This window comes from Talpa europaea (assembly GCF_964194135.1).
Source record: "Talpa europaea genome assembly, chromosome: 8".
In the NCBI taxonomy this organism is placed as follows: domain Eukaryota; kingdom Metazoa; phylum Chordata; class Mammalia; order Eulipotyphla; family Talpidae; genus Talpa; species Talpa europaea.
In genome coordinates this window covers 49565041-49578736 of record NC_140075.1, presented here as the reverse complement: position 1 = coordinate 49578736, position 13696 = coordinate 49565041, and positions in this window count along the sequence as shown.

Here is a 13696-nt window from a genome sequence, read left to right as displayed (position 1 = left end):
TTTTTCTTGCACTGATTTTAGGAAGTCTGCCTCTTTCCATGTTAGGAGCTCAGATACCAAAATGTGGGATGTTATCCCAATTAAGTCATTGTCTGTACAGCCATAACTCTGAGGAGGGAACATGTCCAGCACTGTTTTGTGAGCTCTGCTTAGAGTCAAGAGGATTTCTCCTACACCTTTTACTCCTCCCAGCCCCCAATGAGGGGAACGCCTCCTCCTTTCTGAGCATAGGTAAAGGGGAGGAGCAGGGACAACCCCAAGACCCTGCCTGAGACTGGCTGAGGCTGAGTCGATTAGGGTCTCGTGAACAGTCCCCAAAGAACAACTCACAATCTGTACTACATGGATACTGAATACTCCCCAGACATCATCTGAGCGTATTAGGCAGGCCAAACAACTTGTACATCCTTCAGAGAACGATCAAGTTCAGCTCCAGGATTTCATCAGGTTTCTTCCATTAACCCAACTACCCCAGAGGGAAAAAATACCTTGACCTTAAGGTATTAAGGTCAGAACATTAGATCTGTGTGCATAGGGGCTGCCTGGCACAGAAATTCACCAGAATCCTTTAATTACCCTATGTTAACCCAGCCACTAGAAGACTGATAAAGTTCAAGGCTTGTGGGTAATATACAGGTGCATGGACCACAGGGAGCTAATTTCCCAGCATTAGCAAGGGGACAAGAGTAGGGATTTAGAAATTAGACTCTGGCATCCAAACCTGGCTTGGTCATGTTATTGCAGTGTGACTTTAGCCATGAGCAACCTCTTAAAGCCTCAGTTTTCTCTTCTGTTAAGTTTGGGCGAAAATTCTTCCCTTTGAGGCTTGTTACAAGGGTAAAAATGAGATAAAAACTTGATAGCATTTTGTCAAGCACACAGCAAACTGCTCGGCAAATTGTGGCACGCTGAGTGGCAGTGGGTGAGTTATTTTTTTTCTCTGGGCCTCAGTTTTCTCATATATAAAATGAGGCAACTTAACTGGAGGAACTCCTAGAGGAATCATGCATAACCTAGCAGAGAAACTCACTAACGTTTCCTTAAATGAATGAGTGCTATGGAAAATTCATCAAAAATATCATTATTGAGCACTTACTCTCAACCAGGTACTATGTGCTGGGATTTCCAAATGACTAAGACTCATTCATACCCTCCAGGTGATCAGCATGAGCAGGAATATGAAAATTCAGAAGAGTAAAAAATAGAAATGTCCAGGTCAGAGTAAACAGAAACAGACTTTTCTGAAAAGTGGTGGCTTTTAAATAAATTTTTAGAGGAAGGATAGCAATTATCTGGAGAGGAAGGTATTGTATGAGTTAAGGGAAGGTAATTGGACTGCAGGGAGATTTGGGTTGAACCAGGACATGAGACTGGGAAGGTAGACAGGGGACTATGCAAAGTTCCAGGTTCAAAAGTCCAGGTCTTCTGGTGTGGGTAAAAACCATCCATTCCTCTCCCCTTCTGCCTATCTCACCTATGTAGAAGTCAAAGACTGTGGTATCCCTGTGCGGAAAAGGTGCTGCACAGAACCATTTTTAAAAATCCCTTAGCACCTCATCATTGATCCCTCACTGATGAGTTAACATAGCAAGTCCTTGGACTCAATCATTTCCATTTCATTTCTGTTGAGATTCTGACTCATAAACCACATAACTGCACCATCCATGTCCTTAAGCACTAAAGCAAGTAAAACATCATAACTGAAACATCATGGCATCAAACAACAATTCCTTCTGTACTACACAGGACTCTTGGTCCCTGAATAGGATTGGGGAAGGAGAGCAGGTAGCCACATGTTAAAGTGTATATCTGTGTTCTCCAGCTGCCTGGCCCTGACTTGAGGACAGTACATACGTCCAGGGTCCTAGTGTTGTGGCCTGTTAGACAAAGATGGACCGGGTAGCTCAACTTCTCTCACTGCAGTTTGAATTAAAGAATCTGGAAAATATGAATTACTAGCTGTGGCTGCTGAAACACAAGGGCTTGCAATCTTGGGCTGGAGAGTGATGAAGGCTATTCTCACAAATATTTAGACTTTCTCCACAATCAGGGTCTTAGTAGGACTGCACATGCCTATTCAATTAAGTTAGGTACAGCCATTTTACTTTTTTTTGCCAAGGAAATGTGAGCAGAAGTGACTAACACTGGACACTAAGAGCTAGTACATGTATCACCATGTTCTTTTTTCAAAATGGTTGCTGCTTGTGGCTGTGATAAACAGAGCTCCCTTATCCCTGACTGACTCTTGCTGTATGTGTAGCAAGAGTGAGATATGAACCTTTGCTATTTTAGGTCACTGAGATCTGGGGGTTTGTTACTGAAGCCTAACTTGGCTTCGCATGAATAGTATGTTATAACAGGCCATGCATCATCTAAGTTACAAGAAGCAGAGAAGGCTGGTTCTAGAGAAAGGAGAAGGAACAGACATAGAGATAAACGGAAGTACCACCAAGAAAAAGAAACTGGGCAGATATCACCACATTTCAATTTCAGGGGTCCCTAGCATAACACCCTTTCTTTCCTGTTGCATGAGAGTCTATTTTCCTAGAAAGTTAAAAAACAAAACAAAAACTTACCAAAAAGCTGCTGGGGGGGGCCTGTTCAATACTGTTGACACCAAGAATGTTTTTAGAATTTACAGATTTCTTCAGCACTTGTTATTTAATCACTTCTCAATAAATGTTTGTTGAATGACTCTCTACTGGCAACCCAAAAATCAGGGAAACAATATCTAGAAAGGAAAGATGACAAAATTAGGTTTATTTCCATTCCAAATAGGGACTCTATTTTCTGAAGAATAAATGTAAGTATTGTGGTGGGGTAGGAAAAATGACCTAAGAATATTTATTGAACACTTTTTGGTGTGCAATGCAGTTAGCTATTGTTTATGGATTTAAGGAAGGTGGATAGGAGACTTGGATCTTTTCTTGTAGGAAAAGTATCTATGTGTGCTGTAGGATTAAACTCTCTCTCCAGGGGTCACTTAATGTGTATTTTCTACCCTCTAACTGTTGTCCCAAATGCTTTCAGGTCCCCCCTATAGGTGTGCTGATCACATATCTCAGGTTTTTAGAAGTGCTTGAATATTAAATATACGGTCCCTTTCCCCCACAAGAGCACCTGTACTTGCCATCCCACATTCCCAAGACAGATAGGAAAGATGGCAATATGAGTGTCATCTGCTAATGTGACGCATTGAACAGGAATATTCACTTGAAGATATACACTAGGGCTTGCTTGTGTAAAGTAACAAAACAAAAGCCTCATTACCTGATAGTCACACCATGTTTAACAGCAATAGCTCTATCTGTGTACTGTGACTCTCTCCGAGTAAACAGTGCTGACTCAAGCAATTAAGGGAAAGTGAAGAATCTATAATTAAAATGGAAGATAATTACTTCTTCCATTGGGTTTTGGAATGCAGTGTGTTATGCTCACAGCTCATTGTCCCATGGAACATGATACAGCGTGTTCACCTCACACACAGGGAGTTTTCTTTCTCAAGGGTTTGTGATGCTACCGTCAAGGACCCAAATAGACATATGCCCTGCTTACCAGGGAGGATTTGGAGCTCTGATGAATCTCTTTAGGCCTTTGTGCTGGCTTTCCTCCTTTATTTAGTAGCACACAGCTGGTCCTGATTCTGCCGAAAGCCCTGAGCACACTTGCTACCTTGCACAAGCAACATGTTTCTCCCAGTACAAAAAAATAAATAAATAAATACAAAGCCATATGAGTTTTCCTGCCCTCCATCTTATCTCCTGTTTTTCAACAGCAATAGTTTTAATCACTCTGATTCAAGGTAATTCAGCTGTCTTAAGAATGGCACTATTCCTTATGTACATAAAATTTAAGGGGCACTTTTTTTTTAAACTGAGGTAATGCTGGTTCATAACACTGTATGTGATTCAGAGTACTTTCAAGTTCATTACCTCCTGCTCACAGCCTTTTCTGACAGCATCAGATGAGTGCTATTAGTCCCACTCTATAGATTAGGAAAGCAAGGGCAGTGACTAGCTCTAGATCACCCAGTTGGGAGGTGGCAGTGCAGGAAAGAGAATGTGAAAGTCCCAGCAGCTAGCAATGGTACTCTTTTTAGTAATGAGGCTGGGACTTCAGTCATGTGGCTGGTTGTATCCTGCATGGGCCAGCTCAGTATTTCACCCCACTTCTTGGTTGATGGGAGAATCTGGTATAAAAGTGTGGTTGGACCAAGGAAACCTTTTCCTACCTTCAAGTTTATGACCCAAGATAGCACAAAGGAGATCTTCATGAAGACAAAAAAGCAGGTGCATTAATGTTGTTCCTAGAAGCTTCAAGGCTGAGCATGTAGGGTAAATAAAAGGTATCAGGCTTTTCTGCCCTCCCACCATTAGGATTGATGATGGATCCCTGTGGTCCTGAATATATGCCTGATGGCAGGCACCTGGAGTAGGGTGTGGGCATATGTAGATGGTATTCACCTGGGCTGAGACTGGGCTTATAAGGGCAGCATCACGAGAAGGCCAGCAGAACGAGAAGGAAGAGCAGAGGAGAAGAGAACGAAAGAGCGAAAGGAGTGGAGAATGAGGCCAAAAGAGAACATCGGAGAGCCCAGAAAGAGTGAAGACTTGCCAGGGGCTGGGAGGCCAGGCAGCCTCCTGATCCCCCTGCACCCCTGACTGCCACGGAACCTGGTAAACCCAATAAAAGCCTGAAAAGCCACCGAGGGTTCCAGGACTCCTCCTTCACCCGTGTGCGCGAGTCATGGGTATCCTGCTCCTGTCTCTGTCCTGCCGCTACAGAGTTTGAAATAATTGTTGGAATTCTACCCTGCTTTTCTGTCAAAACCCTTGGGTGGGTAAAGGAATGAACGACCTATCATTCTAGGTTGTATCCTGGGGGGAAATGAAGACAAATAAGTGGTCAGGATACCAACCAAGAAGTGGGGTGAAGCCATATGTAGGGTAAGGAAAAAGTCAGGCTTTTCTGCCCTCCCGCCATCAGGAGAGATGATGGATCCTTGCGGTCCTGAATGCATGCCTGATGGCGGGCACCTGGAGTAGGGTGTGGGCATAGGTAGATGGGATTCATCTGGGCTAAGACTGGGCTGTTAGGGCGGTGTCACCAGGACGCCAGCAGAAGCCAAAAGAGAAGCCGAGAAAGAAGTAGCAGAAGCCGAGAGAGAAGCAGAGAAGGCCGGAGAGCCCAGATAGAGTGAAGACTTGCTGGGGGTTGGGAGGCCTGCCAGCCTCCCAGCCCCCCTGCCTGCCATGTACCTGGTAATCCCAATAAAAGCCTGCAAAACCACTGAGGGCTCCAGAACTCCTATACCCGGTCTGCATGGGATCCTAGAAAACCTGCACTGTGTCCATTCCTAGCCCTTACAATTAGCGTAAGTTGGCAAGATGATCCATGCAGACGGGTATTGGAGCCCTCTGAAGACCCGGAGGGACTAAGGAGTAACAGACTGTGTTTGCCTGTGACGACGTGGAAGTGTCATGGCGGCACAGAAGGTGGACACCGTCCGGGAGCTGCGGGATGAGACCTCATCTGGAGGAGGAGATGCCCGAGAGGACCAGCCAACGACCCCTGAGGCAGCAAGAATCGTCGGGGAGAGAGGGCCATGATTTGGAGCTCGCCGGTGATGATGGCAGGGAGAAGCCTAATGGACTTGGACTGACAATCCTGCCAGAAGGCGGAGGACCTTGGCAGGTTATGTCTTTTGGGAATCTGGGGGTGGCCAGTGGGATGGCCAAAAGCACCTGTGTATGCCCAGCCAGGCGGAGGAGAAAAGCCAACTGAGAAGGCAAAAGCTGGTGCTGATGCTAAGTTGAGAAGTCCTGAGCGGCTGTTAAGCAGCCTGAGTATGCTGAAGACCACTGAGTCTTATAAAATCACCTGTGGGTGATGCCCTGCTCGTTGTCGAGTGAGGGTGAGTGGCTGAGGAACCGGTCCTTGGGGGATGAGTGGGGAACATGGCTTGGGATGGAGCCCAAGCCGAATGCAGAGTTTGGATCCCCGACCCATGTGCTTGTGCAATGGGTTGGCCTGAGTGCAGGGGTCTGCGAGTCGCATTGGTGGCTATGAAGGCCGAATGTTGGAGCGACTGCAGACAGAAACCCTGAGGGTTGGCGATTACCCCCAACAGAATAGAATCGCCAATCCCAGAGTGAGTGCATCCTGGGGGTGGATGCGGTGTGTGGCTTGTAGCTGAGACTACAGCCAGAGAAGGCCAGGAAGCCTGATGGCTCCGGCGTGTTACAGTAGATGCCGTGAGTGATTCCCCTCCCTCGTATGAGCAGTGCCTTCGGCAGCAGATGTGGTGGCTCATCTGCTGATACCAATAACTGTCTTTTGCCACTAGGTTGGGGCTCTGCCTGGACTTATTTGTGTTCTGTTGTATTTTGTTGTTATATTGTGATGTATTTGCTTTTGTGGGCCATGGTGCACTGTTTATGTTGGCTAAGAAAATTGTATATATGAAGACTATATGGCAGAAAACCCTGAGGGGGTGGACTGTAGGATAAGGAAAAATGTCAGGCTTTTCTGCCCTCCCGCCATCAGGATAGATGATGGATCCTTGAGGTCCTGAATGCATGCCTGATGGCGGGCATCTGGAGTAGGGTGTGGGCCTAGGTAGATGGGATTCACCTGTCTAAGACTGGGCTTTTAGGGCAGCGTCACGGGAATGCCAGCAGAAGCCAAAAGAGAAGCCAAGAGAGAAGCAGAGAAGACTGGAGAGCCCAGATAGAGTGAAGACTTGCTGGGGGCTGGGAGGCCTCCCGGCCTCCTGGCCTCCCAGCACCCCTGTCTGCCATGTACCTGGTAATCCCAACAAAAGCCTGCAAAACCACTGAGGACTCTGACTCCTCCTTTACCCGGTCTGCATGGGATCAGAAAACCTGCACTGTGGTCCTTCCTGCCTTTACACCATAGCCTGGGCAGAAATGTAAGTGTCCACAGGCTTTGCAGTCCAGAGACTTGAGCAAGCCTTGGGGAACTACAGCTAAATTTTGGGATGGTTTTAATAATTACTTCCTGGCAAATCCTACATTCCTTTTGGATTGGATACCACCTGTTCATTTTTATATTTTTATACTTGGTTCTCAAGTTTCCACTGATGTCCTTAGCAAGAACATATGTGAAAGTGACCTCTACAGCCTCCTGAATGGCAAGCAGAGGTCTCTGCTCTGCCTTTGCAGACTTAATGCAAAGATGCTGTGGATGTGGGCAACCACGGGGCACATCTTGCTGGGACAGACTTCTAGCTGCAATCACTCAGGCTCTGCAAGAGCTGCTGAGTTAGGAGACTCAATATTGGGATTTCTAAAATTTTGCTCCTGCATCTGTGCCATGCCCATTGCCAACAGCTTATTTTGGAGTGGAGATTATTTGATTTGGAGGCCTATGGGTAAAAATAGGCAATAGACTTCTTTAGTTTTATAAAGACCTTTTTTTTTTTTTTTTTTTTTTAAGCAAAACTCTTCTCCCCAAGGAATTTCTACTGAGGCCCTGGCTTCTCCTTTTAAGAGAGCCCGTTTTCTTGATTTAATAATAACAAATCTGAAGAAATGCTTCTGTGAATGTTTTTTCTCCAATTGGCAGTGGAGAGAGGGCCATACTTATTGCTTGAGGGAGAGGAAACTGTTCATTTTCTGAGGTCCTGCAGCTCTAGGAGGGATCTCTGGGCTGCCAGCAGAGTTCGAGAAGAGGGTGGGTATTTTTAGCATGGCCTTCTTTCTTTCCTAGCACCTGCTATGATCTGTAACCCAAGGGGCTACTTAAATGCCAGTGAGATGACTGAGGACAAGGCAGCCTGAGCTAATGTCCTAAAATACTTGTCCAAGGGAGGCTTTTCCTACTAAAGCCATTTAATTTCTAGCTCCATCCCTTTTTTTTGTTCCTCCCCAAACTGTGGGGTGTTACAGATCCTGGCTGAGAGGTGTGACATCTGCCTCGGGAAGGAACTGGAGAAAACCACTGGATCTGTCTATATGCATGCCAGCCAGCTTGGTGATGATGATTCTACCCTGGGCTCCCAGCTTGAATTTGCCCCTCTACTGTTCATGCTAGATGAAGGCAACAAGAGAATGTCTACACATATTTCCCTGAAGCAAAACCCTCTTTTGATAGCCATGAAGATATGTGAAGACCAGAGACAACATCCACCTAACATCCTCAATCAAATGATGGTAATGGGGACACAAATGTCTTCCTATAGCAGATGTAACTCAATGACTTCATTATCCCCTGAAGATGATACTAGCTGGAAACAGACATATGTTTTCAAAAAGCGTGATGTATTTGTGGAGGATGGATGCATCATAGATCCTGGAGGATAATGACAACGAGATTCTCTTAAGATGTCTCTAATCCTGGAGTCTGATGTCAGCTCATACCATCCTAATTCCTTGGTGCCAGTGTGAGAGATGAAATACTGGTGTGATATATTCCAGAATGGAAGTTCTTATGGGCCTCTGCTGATTTCTTTGCCTCCTCTGAATTCTCCCAAACACAAGAAAGACCTGGTTGTGAAGTCAAGAACTTACTTCAAAAGGAAGTAAACTGGAACTTAAATATTGAAGTAGATTTTGTCCTCTTTAAAGAGGTTGGTTTTCATTTAGTTAAGGAAAAAATGTGATGTATCATACATATGTGATCATACATATCATGATACAATTTAGTAAAAAATGACATGTCTGAGATACGTAGTATATATCACATAGATGTGTAATACATTCACACAAACATAAAAAAGAGTTGGAAGTTGCAAATTAGTTTGTAACTGAATTCACTTTCTCTGGGGATGTGGGAGGGGGCCTAGGATTGAATATAGTGGTCAAAATAGTATAACTACATCTTTAAGGTTTAATTCATCTAAGTTGACTTTTTTTTTTTTTTAAATATAGAGGCATGTTTTTATTTATTTATTTGTTTTTACATGCACTGGGTACAGTCAGAAGCGCGGGAGGGCGAGAGAATTCACCAGAGCCAGAGCGGGGAGCAGAGCAGGCAGAAGGACCGAAGTACACTGCTGAGGGGAGCAGCGGGCGGCAGGAGAGGTCTGTGCGCCATGTGGGACCCTCCTCCAGTGGCCCGGGAGCAGCCGGGGATCGAACCGGCGCCACAGAGGCTGCGGGCAGCTTCGCAACCCAGCGCTCAACCGCTGCGCCACTGGGGAGGCCCTAAGTTGACTATTTTAACTAGTTTTATTTTCCCTTTTCTATTATTTAAAAATATCTTCTTGAGGATATTACAGAAAATTGTGGAGGGCTTGTCATTGCCTGAGTCTCTCAGCAGAAGGAAGACCCACGTTGGCACGTATGCTACCCAAAGCCACACTTGACAGAACCACACAGTAATTAAAAGACAATTAAAAAACAAAGTGGAAATATAGGTGAAACACTACATGACATGCACCTCAAAAACATCTTTACAGAGACATCACCCAAAGCAGTGATAGTGAAGGCAAAGATAAACAGCTGGGACTACGTCAAATTAAAGAGCTTCTGTATAGCAGAAGAGATAATAACCAAAACAAAGAGAAACCCCACCGACTGGGAGAACATTTTTGCACACAACACTAATGATAAAGGACTGATCACAAAAATCTACGAAGAGCTGATGAGACTCAACAAAAACTAAGTAAATAATCCAATCAAAAAATGGGCAGAAGAACTAAAAAGAAACTTCTCCAAAGAGGAAATGCAAATGGCCAACAGGCATATGAAAAAATGTTCAACATCACTTGTAATCAGGGAAATGCAAATCAAAACTACAATGAGATACCATCTTACACCAGTGAGAATGACACGTATTAAAAAAACTAGCAACAAATGTTGGCGAGATGTGGAGAAAAAGGAACTCTCTTGCACTGCTGGTGGGAGTGCAAACTGGTCCAACCACTATGGAAAGCTGTGTGGAGATTCCTCAACCTACTAAAGATAGAGCTTCCATATGATCCAGCAATTCCACTCCGAGGCATTTACCTAAAGGACACAGAAACATTAATTCAAAAGGGCACCTGCACCCCTGTGTTTATAGCAGCACTATTTACAATAGCTAAGCTATGGAAACAACCCAAATGCCCAAAAATACATGACTGGACAAGAAGATGTGGTACATATACACCATGGAATATTACTCAGCAATCAAAAAAGATAAACTCATGCAATTTGCAGCAACATGGATGGAGCTGGAAGGGATCATGCTCAGCGAAGTAAGCCAGAAAGAAAAAAGAAAAATACTGGATGATCTCATTCATAGCAGGAATTTAGAAAACCTAAATAAGGGACCAGGAAAAAGACTAATTATAATAAAGAAAAAAAAATCAACAAGCAACCATAAACCAAAGACACACTAATGGCGGGGTGGGGGGGGGGAGGAGAGGAGGGATTAGGGCCAAAATAAGGAGGATGGGGGCCTCCCTTGGCGGCGCAGCAGTTGAGCGCTGGGCTGCGAAGCTCCGGGAAGCCTCTGCAGCTCCGGTTTGATCCCCAGCCCCCGCAAGGGGCCCACATAGCATGCAGACCTCTCCTGCTGCGCCTGTTGCTCCCCTTAGCAGTGTATTTCGTCAGTCTGCCTGTTCTGTTCCCCACCCTAGCTCTGGTGAATTCTCTCACCCTCCCGCGCTTCTGACTGTACCCAGTGCTTGTATAAATAAATCAATCTTAAAAAAAAAAATAAGGGGGATGGGTATTATACAGGGAATATAACCAAAATGAAAATGCATACATTGTGCAAAAAATGAAAAATGATATATGAATTATATAAAATAAAATTATAAAAAAAACCCACCAAAGTGGTCGATGATCTTCAGGGCGCCCAACTGTTTTTAAGTGCCTGTTATTTGTCAGGCATAACACTGGGCGTTAGAAGTTTTGAAATGAGCAGCACCCAGAATTTTGGCCTTCCATGAGATCCTTTATTTCTAAGTTGCTACTTGGGGTAAATTCAAATTTCAAGTTACCCACTGGAGCTGCCATTAATGTTACTTTACAAGTCACCCAATAAAATTAGTTTCATTGCTTTACCATCCTGTGTTTGGACCAAAAGCAACAGGCCCATAGCTTGATCTTTTATCAAATTTGCTGCACCAGGTTCCTAATGATTTACAGGTATTTTTAAAACACCAAATCACCCCTGGAGGAGAAAGATTCGTCTCACCATATAAAGTTATATGCCAGAGACTCTAAGGGTATAGAAGCTCTAAATGTAGAGATCAAAACTCTTTTAGAAAAAATACAAATATAAGAACATACAGCAAAATATTGACTAATTTCTTAGATGAAATTATGAGAAATTTCTGAAATGCTCTTTCTGATGTTTCACTTTTTAGTAGTAACAAATCAATAAATGTTCAAAAACTCATTTAACCATCAGCAATAATGCCTTATATGTAAATATATGGCCTCCCAAGAGGACAATGTTGAAAGAGAATTACTTGTTAGGTTACTTGTCATATTCTGCCAGCTTCCTATTTCACAATCACAGGCTATTTGTGTACTTCTCTTAACCCTGCTCCTCATAGGAATTCTCCCTGAGGACTATTTACCTCTCCGTCAACTTTAGGACTTGGTGTATATTAACAGCAATGGATTGTCACTAGACTAGGCCTGAATGAGGCTAGGACTTGAACCCACTTCAGACAGGCTCCAGAGTTCACTTTCTTTTTTCTCTCTCTTTTTTTAAAGATTTATTTATTCCCGCATACAAGAACCGGGGTACAGGCCAGAGGCGTGGGAGGGTGAGAGGATTCACCAGAGACAGAGCGGGGAACAGAACAGGTAGACTGACTGAAATACACTGCTGAGGGGAGCAGCAGGCGAGATAGGCGAGGTCTGCTGTGCCATGTGGGATTCTTGCAGGCTGGCCGGGATTGAACTGGCGCTACAGAGGCTGCGGACAGCTTCACAGCACTGCGCTCAACAGCCTGCGCCACCAGGGGAGGCCCCAGAGTTCACTTTCTTAGCCAGTCCTCTAAATGCCTGATGTGAATAGACCCACAACACATGCTTATTGAATTAACAAATATTCCTCGTGTGCATTAAAAAATACAGCTGCAATGTTTTGCAGTTATGTTTCACTAAGAGCAATAAGAAAGCCAGCATCTCCTCAGCTAAGAGAACTGGCAAAGGTCCCTCGAGCCTATTTTAAACTCTACTTACCCTCAGTCTTGACATCTGAGCAAGCACAGTGAACTCAGGGCTGGGAATGATGTACTTACCCCAAGTGTGGGGTTAGCAGAGAAACTGTTACTCATCTCTTCTCATCCAGGGAAGCTGGTGTGATTTGTGACCTTTCATCATTAATTAAATTCCTCCAAGGTACAATTGCTGGCAGTTGCTCTCTGGTTTCTTCCATTACAGGGAGCCCACTGTGGGTTTACTCTCATCTTGATACTTGCTGAGCTGGTGGGCCTTGGGCCCTGGTATGGCTAAAGACAAATAGAAACCCTGTGTAGTAACAGCTTAGTCACTGAGAACAGGTGATTCACTACAAGGCCAGGTGTTCATGAGCCTGCCTATCTAACCCAACAGCTGGGTCCAACATACAGATTGCTTTGTTTGGGGCAAAGATGCCCTCTTGGGCTTTGGAGCCATTTGAGCAAGAGTTTGAATAGGGATGAAGCCCTTTAATCACTCCTAGCCTCAGATATTCCTCCTGCAAACTAGAAACAAGAATACTGTAAAGTCAGTAATGGACACAGTGCAGGTTTTCTGATCCCATGCAGACCAGGTAAAGGAGGAGTCAGAGTCCTCAGTGGTTTTGCAGGCTTTTATTGGGATTACCAGGTACACGGCAGGCAGGGGTGCTGGGGGGCCGGGAGGCTGGCAGTTCTCCCAGCCCTCAGCAAGTCTTCACTCTATCTGGGCTCTCTGGCGTTCTCTGCTTCTGCTTCTTTGCTTCTCTCTCAGCTTCTCTCTCAGCTTCTCTTTGGCTTCTCTCTCGGCTTCTCTTCGACTTCTGTTGGCGACCCCGTGATGCAGCCCTTAAAAGCACAGTCTCAGCCCAGGTGAATCCCATCTACCTATGCCCACACCCTACTCCAGGTGTCCGCCATCAGGCATGCATTCAGGACCTCAAGGATCCATCATCTATCCTGATGGCGGGAGGGCAGAAAAGCCTGACATTTTCTTTACCCTACAAATACCTACCCCACACAATTTATAGGAGGATTAAGTGTGATAACAGAGCTGCCACTTCCCCTCCAATATTCACACATGGGAAAGTGATCAGCAAATTACCTATTTACCCCTTGAAACAAACAAGCTTACCTGTCTTGCTACCAGATGTGTCTTCAGTATAAACTACTAATGAATGAAATTGAACTTTTTTGTCTTATATTTCACACAGAGGAATCAAGAGTACAAACTTGTTTGTTATCTTTTTGGGAAGTTGGAAAGTGCTATTTTAAAAACATAGGCTTTAGAATTCAAACAACCTGATTTTGTTATTGATCAGCTGCGTGACATTAGCCAAATCTCTCAACCTCTCTGTGTCTCATTTTCCTCATGTGAAAAATAAAGATAAGCAATAATATCCCTTTCATCAGATTCTTGTGATAATTGAGCTATTTAATGAATGTCAATCACAGTGCCTGCCAGGTAGAAAGTTTTGATAAATACTGCTTTTTGTAATTATGAATTTATAAAAAGATTCATCAAAGTATGTGAACATGTGCACACACACATACACATGCGCTTGTGGGCCT